Genomic DNA, 9780 nt, shown 5'->3' with positions numbered 1-9780 from the left:
TTCTTGCAATCTGTTTTCTTCTTCAGTGGATAGTGATGAGATTGATCACAGTTCTAGAATAGTATTTCATTTTAAAAGTTTCTCATGTAAATAATAAAATATCCCTGTGTCAGGTGCCTTGTGTGGTATAAGTAAGTTTTACCACAGCCTTAGGATTTCACCCAGAATCAACTTTTAGCAAGAAAGTCATGCTGTTTATCCACTTACAGTCTGGGCTGCCGGGCACCCTGGCCCTCGGGCAGTGGAGGTCCACTGAGTGTTGCCTCAGGACAGCTGTGAATTCATAGGGCACAGAACCCCAGGGCAGCCCTTCTTCCCTGCCCCTAGTGAATTACCCATCTCCTTTGGGTCCCTGAAATTTACAGAGTGTTACTGTTTTTAAAAAACAAACTTAGAACAGGAAATTGCCATCAAAGTCCTCTGGTTACTTTTGTTTTGCTCCCCTCTTCTTAAAAAGATGAGTTCTGAGGGTGGGTTAAAGAGAGAAGCAGGTTTCCTAGTAACTTAGGTTGTTTTTAGGAGATGGTTTTCCCTGCAGGTAACTTTGGGGGGCAAGAGTGGGTGGCCAGGTTAAGAGACTGAATAATAAGTGAAATGTTCAATTGCTTGGCTTTGTTGAAAAGATGAGGCTTGCCTTTTTTATTTTCACAACTTCAGCCCAACCCAAGCTGAACACTGACAAGCAGAAAAGAAGGAGAAAGCTGTTTAGAAATAGTAGAAGTCTGCAGGACCGTCAGCACTCATCTCCCAGGTGTCTGCAGCCCCAGACAATTACATTCCGACTCAAAATCCCCGGGAGGTGAACCAGAAACGAATTCTGTTGCCGGTTTTCCCCTAAGGAAGAGGCTGCGCATCACCCGAGGCCAATGGGGTGTTAGGCAGTGAGCCTCCCTCCGGAGAATTTGGGGTGAAAGGAGGGAGGGATGACCTTCTCCCACGGCCGCGTGCATGCTGCATGCGCCGCCTCCGCGTGCGTTCAATTGTAATACCTGAGTTGCAAAGTGGCTAGTGCTTTTCTGCTTCATAGTTGTCTAGTCGCTTTCCAACTCCAGGCTGTGCATCCGGGTGGTGAAGGGAAAGAGCTTCGCAGGCATCTCCCTGGGATTTTTTGAGATCGGCGCAGCTGAGGACTTTTCCTGTCTATCTTAGTCTTTGTAGGAGTAAAACCCAGGAAAAGCAACAGCCACGCTGCATTGCAAAAGCTAGATACTGCATGGAAGTTCTTTAGAACGAGATTAAAACTTTATAATAGGGGCTTAATTTCGCACTCCTCTTCCCACGTCCTCTTTAAGAATGCCAGTTATTGTATATCGTCCTGGTTATGAAAGTGCATAATCATTGTTCCAAAGACTAGACCACACATTTTTCAGCTTAGCAAGAAGGTCTGATTTTAAGTTTTCGCGGTGCCCTAGACTGACTTTGAGTGGTTGCTTAGAAGGCCCTCTCTTTACGGAGAGATGCCCTTACTCCAAAGCACAGGTGAGCTGCGCTACCGCCTGCTGCTCGCCAAACTCCGCTTCTCCTTGCTCCCAGCGACCGCCGCCCTCTCCCTAGGTGTCCAGGCTGTCCTCCGTCCTCGCTCTGGCCCTCCGCTTGGTCCTGATGCTAACAAGGGAGACTCCTGGCTCAAGTTGTTGATAGCACCCTGCAGTGGCAGCGGCACCCAAAGACCTCATCTCGCGTATTTCTTTTTGGTGCTTGACTCCATCCCTAGAGAGTTTGAGTGCCCTCCTCACTAAAAATACCTATCCAAAATCTTGTGGGACACGGGTGTGCAGAGTGCAAGGAGCCCGACCAAGAGAAACAGGTATTCTAGCCAACTGAAGAATGTCCCTTGTAGGTTCAATTTCACTTTGCCTTGAGAATGTTTTAACCTCGCCAGTGTCAGTGCTTCCACGCTAATAGTCAATTATCCAGTTATTTTAAACCTAGGTGCCGCCCGTGAATCTTTCCAAGATACAAACAGGTCTGTGGGGGGAAAGTTTGATTTCATTGTCATATTTTGATTACAGAGTTTTCCGGTACAGGGTCATTTTCATCCCTCCAGGCCCCATAGAGGGTGGCGACGCCAGAGCGCTTCTAGACATCGCGCGTGTCGCGCATCCCCGCGCCCCCGGCATCTTGCCTCCCACCGCGCACACGTCCGTTTCCCTTTGTATCCGCGGCGCGGCAGCGCGGAGGTGGCTTCGGAGACTAAGGATTGGGGGTCTCCGGGACTGGCCTCGTCTCTCTCACTGGGAGACGCCTATCTCCAGGCCCTGTGTGCCTGCAGCCACCTCAAAATTGAAGGAGGGTTCTGTGAAGGCGGGGAGGAAAAGAGGTTGTCTAGTCCTGCGGATTTAAAAAACTTTCCCCCCCAGTATTATTTTGGCAATTGAACAGAGTTCTGGGAGCATCTCTAAGACATCCTCCTCCAAAAGGGTTTTTAAGGCTTTATTTTTTTTGCCCCCAACCTGCCCCCCCCCCCCCAATCCAGGAACAGGAACTGTTGCTTCCTGGGCGCACTTGGGAATTTCTCAGCAATCCAAGCTTCCCCGGCGTCCATCGAGCCGGCACTTGACTTAATTTCGCAGTTTCACAGAAGACGGACGGGATTGGGGTGCAGTCTATCCTTTCTCGCCATCGGTCTCAGCCACGGCTGAAAAGTGCACCCCGCTGCAAGCGTGTTTTGGGGGGGATGTGCTTAGAGCCCGGCATCTGACAGAAGTCAAAGCAGAAATGTCCCATATCTGCATTTTTGGGGTGGTTGATGTTTCCCATGGCTGATTTTACTGGTGAAGCAAGGCATGAATTTCAAAGAGTACCAACACTTTTTTTAAAAGGAATTCGTTCTTAATAATAATATAAACACACAAAAGTCCGATTTTCATTTTTACTTTTTAATTTTATTAGAAACCCCAAATTGGATATTATACATAAACATTTGAAATGGCGGAACTGTCATTTAAAGTCATTTTCCCTTAGTGTGTTTCCTGAGCACGGCTGGAAACGACCGCTGGGGTCCGCAAAGTCTTTTCTGCGACCTTGACGTTGCGTCTCCTTAGGGAACGTCCCGCTGGTGTCTGAGGGCGCTTCCAGAAGCGGTCCGGGAGCCCGCGCGGAGGGCCCGCACCCCAAGCCGGGAGCAGAAGGAGAGACACATACCTAGTCTCAAACCCCCGACGTGAGCTTCAGGCCCAACAGACCGTGGGGGCAAACTCCGGAGAGCGGGGCTCTAGCCTCTTACACCTAGTCCCTCGCCTTCTCACGAGTACCCTCCTGCCCAGTCGGGGCTGATTTTTGAGGTCCCAAGATCACTGGGGAGGACTTGAGTCCATTTGAGGTCTGGCAGGGAGCGAAAGTGGAGGCGCAAGCGCTCCGGCTCTGTCTACTGCGTTTTGGAGACGTAGAATTTGACTCTGCAGGTTGCACCAGGATACTGTGCCGAGGGAGCCCGGGGGGAATTAGGGCCAACTCTCTCGGGTTAACTTTGTTTCCTCCGTTTCCGGTCCTGCCAGCGCCAGCTGTTCCCTGCTTCTTTCCCAACTGTTCTCTGTCCCACAGGGCGGGAGGCCGCAACAGGTTCCAGTCGCCGCCAGGCTGGGTCCAGTGCGTCAGGGCGCAAGCACGTGCAGCCGAGATTGCACCCAGCTTTCCCTGCACCCACCGATCAGTGGTCAGTCTTGGGTCTCCCCAAGTTGTGAGTGGGGTTGGAGCGTCCGTCCACACCACACTAGGGAAAATGATTTTTCTAGTTGTGGGCGGGGCAATAGACATTAAGACAAGAGTTGGAGGCACGTGGGAACTAAGGGAAGGGCCGGGAGAGGGGCCCACCAACCGTGTCACACGCGTGCCCCGTGCTCGACCCCGAAGGTCCGTGGGGAAATTGCGGGCATCCTGGCAGTGCTTTCGGGTCTCTTGGCAACCCGTGTAGGTAGCCCCAGGCCCGCACACCAGAAGTAGTGACCAGTCAAGTATTCGGATGAGTGCTGCACCGGGTGGGGCCGAGGAGCAGCCAGTTTTTCCTGCCGTGAAGACACCGACAGGCGGAGGCTGCCCTCCCTCTTCTGGGCTTAGCCCAGTTCTCTTTGCGGAGCTCAGCTGGACTGGACATAGCGCCGAGCGGGGACCCGGCTCCTTGGAGAGATCTGTTTCTTCTTCCCCCAGGTCATCTCTAACACTCCTACATCTTTATATTTCTATCTAACCTTGCGTTTATTGAAACTAGGATTTCCAGGATATGCGCCACCTGTCGTAACACTTGCAGTGACCGAGTTTCCGTTACAAGACTTTCCCAAGGTAGCAGGGGGTGGTAGAGGGGCTGCGGTGCATGTTTTCCATCAGGTTCTAGAGGGACTTCCAGAGGCATAGAGTCTGCTAAGATGTTCTGCCGCTGGTATCTTGCAGAAGAGGATTGCGTTGACTACCTCAAGTTAAATTGGACTTTTGAAAAGCATGCGGGTAGAGAGAGGGAAGACACTCCATCAGTAGGCATCAAGTAGGCCAATGTTTTTCAAATTGAGGGTCCTGGCCCATCAGTAGTTTGCAAAATCAATATTGTGATCATATTTTTCCCAAAGAAATGAAGGAATAACAATAGAAAACATGTGTGCTTTGCATAGAGTAAAGTATAAAAAGTCTAAGCTTTGTTTTCTGACACTTTTCTTGGGCCACAATATAAAATATATTTATGAGTGTGGATCTCAGTCAGAAAGTTTGAGAGCCACTGCTGACAGATCAACTGTGCTGGAAGTGAAGGAGAGAGGCTGCCTGTACTGAGAGATGCTGTGGAGGGAATTTGAGGAATGCAGTTTTGTGATCAGTCCTCTCTTATTTTTTCTTTTTTTTGTCTCCCATCTCCTCCCCCATCCTCCCCAACTCCCATAGGATTCTATACATCTTTATCCTCTGCCTTGTTACGTGTTTGGGCCCTTGCTAGGCATCCTGAGTAAGGGCAAGGGTACAAGCATGTAAAGCTACCCTCTTTACCTTCTCCCAAGTACTTACCTAGTACTTAGGAAGAGAATGAATAGGGATGATATTCATGGGGGAAGGTAGAAAGAAAGGAGTGGAGCAAATGGCAAAATAACTACTATCCATACGCCAGGTGTTCTCATTTACAGGCAGTTGCCCAACAGAAGGAAAGAAGCAAAAGCTTTTGAGGGAAATAGGTAGAGATAGAGATGGATAAAGATAATGGACTATACTGTCAATGATCACATGAATGGGGATTGAGGAGATGGAAGAAGAAGGAGAAACATGAGGATTTACTTAATTAGGGTGCTAGAATTGAAGGCAAGGGAAGGAGAGGACTACAAAGTCCTAGAAATACAGCATTCCAGGGCATCAAAAGAAGAGAGATAAGTGACAGTAAATGAAAAGAACACATAAAAGATGCTGAGGTTGTATAGGAGGTATGAGATGACAGTTAGATGTGGAGGCCACAGTAGAAGGACTGTGTAAGGAGAGAATGGCTTTAGGTGTGGGGAGCCTTGGGCTATTGCAGACCGCACAGAAATTTCAGGTTGTCACAAAAGAATTAAAAGGAACAAAACCATAGGCATGGAAAGATGCCACCCCTGTCATCCCATTCTAGCTGAAGGGCTTTGAACCTGGGCTTGTTCCCTGAAGGGTGCTGTAGTCTCCACACAGGAGTGATGTAGACTCCAAAGATTTGGGCCCATGTGAAGGACAGAGCCAGGTGGCCCTTGGACCCAGCTTCCATAGTTTCTGAGGTTCCTCCATCATAATAACTCTACTTACCATAAGTTGCAAGGGGAGATCTTATCTCACATAATCTTCTCAAACTTCAGTCTGTGAGGTTTGACTTATTACTTCCATTTTACAAATGAGGAGATGAGGCTGAAAGGTGTTGTTAAATGTCTTGGCCTGTAATTAGGTGAGATAGTGGAATTTGAATTCAGAACCAGGACATGCAAGTCCAACCACCTTGCTTTTGTGCTACTTGGTGCAGAAGGATTATACCTTTCCCCACTGCTTCTGCAGAAACTGACAATGGGTTTCTGCTGAGAGTTGAGGATGTTGTCTTAGGTGGGTCAGACTCCTATGACATCTTAGTGGGATAATAGTATAATAGTATAGTGGTCTTCTTACTTTTTTTTTTTTTTTTAAAGAGAATAAGCTTCTGTTAGATTGCTTTCTGTAGGAAATGCATGGAGTTTTTGAGTTGCTTGCTTACTGCTCAGGAAAAGAAGGGGAATGGTTGCTGCATGTGTTTTTGTCACCAAGAAAGTCATATTCAAGGTAGTAAAGGGAAAAATGTGTTTCCTCCTCAAGCTGTTGAATTTCCTTATATTAATCATTTGAATTTTAGCCAGCTTCAGGTTTCCTATCAGGAAAACCAAATTGCACATCAGCGAATTCACTTTAGTCGCAGCCCCGAGCAGACCACTTTGTAAAACCCGGCTGTGCACAGCCATTTACTCTTTCTTTCTACTTCTTCTGTTTTGGTGGCCTACAATGTTGAAATGTTATTAACATTTTCTTAAAAGCTACTGTGACAATCTACCAAATGGCATAAATAGATTTTGCTTAGAGTGTCACGCCGAGAGGAATATTTCTCCAGAAGACTATCTGCATCGAACCCGGTGTGGTCAAAGGGTTGCAAAAATAGTCTTATTATATTACAGAATTTATTAGAATTTACACACTTGACAAACAAAATATGGTGGATTTAGGTCAGCTGTTTGCTTATACAATAGATTTTGCTCATCTTTGACATTTAATTTAAGCTTCTCTTATCTGAGGGCTGGGAATGGGATAAGTATATTCTACATGTATTATGCTTCTTGCTTTATAAAACTTACTTGTTGGCAGCTATCTGGAAATAATTCATAGCCAGTGACTTAGGGACAAGGAAGCCTTGTGAGATGCTCTGAAAGTGCCTTTCTGAGATGAAGTTCTGTGAAGTTGAATTATGGAGACCTTAACAGGGGTTTTCATTTTTGAGGAATGTAGATAGCTACATTTGCTTTCTTGGTCTTTTGCTTAATTATTCTCCCTGCATACTGAATTGATACAGCTAAAAACAAGCTTCCAGAAATCCATAATGAATCTATTTGATGCCAAGAGTCTGTGTTTTGTGTAATCGTCCTGCTCTCAGCAGTGTTGGGCAGAAATGTGCATGGGCCACATGTGTGGAAACAGCATCGAAAACATGAGACACATCAGTGACTTATTTTTAATATATCCTAGAAAAATAAGGTCTGCTACTGGAAAATCTGCACTTGTAGACGTGTTAGCCCCAAATAACCTTTAAAAGTGGCCATGGTGTGGTGGGAGATGTTGGTATTCATGCGTGTTTTATATGTTTGACATGTTATATATGGGGTACTGCTCTCTCTTGCATTTCCCCCCCAAAGTGCATGTTTTCTCATTAAAATGTAGCCATTGGTGTTTATACTTGAGGTTTATAAGTCTGCTTATTGAATGAATGATTTGTTGTTATTTATGCAAATGATGATTTAATGAATTAGGCTATGACTGCTTTTCATGTTATGGACAGAAGAAGAGGGCTGTATTTAAAAAGAAGTAATTTGATTTTTATGTTTTAAAGAAAAATATATGTTAAAATACATTTGATACATGTCAAACATCTTATATTTGCTATAATCTTAAGTTAGCCAATAAGGAAAAACAATTTGATGGAATTATTATGCCCTCAGAAGTGGAGGAATTTGGGTACTAAAATCTGATGTAATGAATAAAGGTTTTGAAATCAGTCTGAGTAGGCTTTGAAATCATCCTTTATTCATTTATTTTTGAAAGGGGTGAAAAGGTCCCTGGTAGGGAATTGCCAATTGAACCGAGAAGTCTAGGTGGCCTTGAGGTAAGTATATTGTATAAAAACACATGCCTAAGTAGATAGGGAATCAGAGATTACAACAGCATTCTCTGAATAAGATAGAGGCTTGGTACAGTGGTCATCTTCCTTTCGTGCCACCCTCTATGTCAGTTTCCAGACGAAAGCCAGTAAATGAGTTCAAAAGAATTAGCTAATCTTTGGTGAGGCATTTTTCAAATCTCTGAGTATCATTTGCTAAAAGAACTACATTTGTTTTTCGAGTGTTGGAAAAGGCAACTACTTTGACTGAAAAGCATTTGCTCCCACTTTTTAACTTGTAGGACAAGCACGAGTGCTACACGGTCTGTTCTAATGTCTATTGAGACTTATCTAAGGAGATATTCGGCTGAAAGTTTTGTATTTCAGACATAATAAGTTGCTAATTACTCTTTCTCTTCTTAAAACAGATATTGCTAGTAACACGGTTTCTCTTTAAATGTTAACCTCTTTAAGACTATAACTGACTCTAAGGCTTTGACATTTTTCTGTCCCAGATATTTCTCATGTTGTTAAATCTCCACCTGTTGTCATATGCCAGAATAGCACCGTACCTCCAGGTGGGAGGACAAAGGGGCAACTTCTCTGTCTAAGGTGTCAGGGCTGCTTTTCTTCTGCAGTGGAAGTTTATGTGCACTTTCCTTTGTGCCTTCTCCCTGAAGACGAACATATCACCCTATGACACACACAGCAATAGTGGCCTGGGGTTTGACAAGGATACCAGAAGTTTACTTTCCGTTAGCACAAGAAGTTAATGTCTCATCTTGCAATTCAAATGGAGACCGACTTGCATGTGCTATCTACCAACATCCTCCCAGTTTCTCTCCTTGAGTAACAAAGCCTTAGGTCTTTCACATCCCTTCCTGAGCAAAATTTCATTTATAAAACACAAAACAACAGAAAACTTGTACATTGAAGGTGCAGTACTGTTCTTTTAAGAATATTATTTTGATTTGTAGAGCAATGTTAGTAATTATAGTCTGACACTAACAAGACTGCAAATCTCATTTCCAATGTTATGAGTTAGGAAAAGTTGCAAGGTTTTTTTTTCTTGAATGTGCAGTGTTTTGTGTGCTTAACATTGCTTTCATCAAAATATGTACTGTTGACTCATTCATTACATTTCTTGTATGTACTTAACTGAAAAGCAAGAAAAGAAAATCAAGAGCTTGTCTTTCCTTGAGTTAATTTCCCTTAACATGTATTCAAAATAGGCATTCCAATGTAGCATAATATAAGCATTGCCGTGTAGCATAGTATAAAATAGTTAGGAAATTTGATGATTATAGGGAAATTGGTGTGGGTGAGAAATGCATCATTCATTAGATTGCAAGCAGCAATGTCTGATACAGAAAAGGCAAGGTACTATAAACAAGAAGCTGTAAATAAGCAGTTTTTGCTTTTCTGTAACTAGAATACAAATACTTGCATTATGTAGACATATTCATAAATTTTGATGATAACTTAGTGAAACAGGATCATAAATATGGAAACTAGGCATATTATTAAATGTATATGATTTTGCAATGAATGCTTATTATTTTTAAAAGTCTGTGTTCCTATGGCTTTCACTTAGAAAAATCAATCTCCCAGTGCTATGAATAGCCTAATCATTTTTTTCTTCCAGCTAATAACAGTAACTTCCAAAATTGAAGACTGAAGCACAGCAGTCAAACTTAACAACCCTCTGATCAAATTACAAAACTGGTGACTAGAAGGAACATGAAACCCGTGATACATTTTCACAAAATCTTACTTGAAATCGTACTCAAATTAACATGAACACTGTCATATGCACTGAAAATTGGTTGAAAGACTATAAATAAAATCAACTGTTATCTGGCAATAAGCTGACTTATGTGGACTGATTCAGTGGGTCTTTTTATAAGGTTTTTACTTAACCTTATTATTAATAACTCTTATAATGGGCACAGATCATA

This window comes from Desmodus rotundus, chromosome 2 (assembly GCF_022682495.2).
Source record: "Desmodus rotundus isolate HL8 chromosome 2, HLdesRot8A.1, whole genome shotgun sequence".
In the NCBI taxonomy this organism is placed as follows: Eukaryota; Metazoa; Chordata; class Mammalia; order Chiroptera; family Phyllostomidae; genus Desmodus; species Desmodus rotundus.
This window is presented reverse-complemented; position numbering follows the sequence as displayed.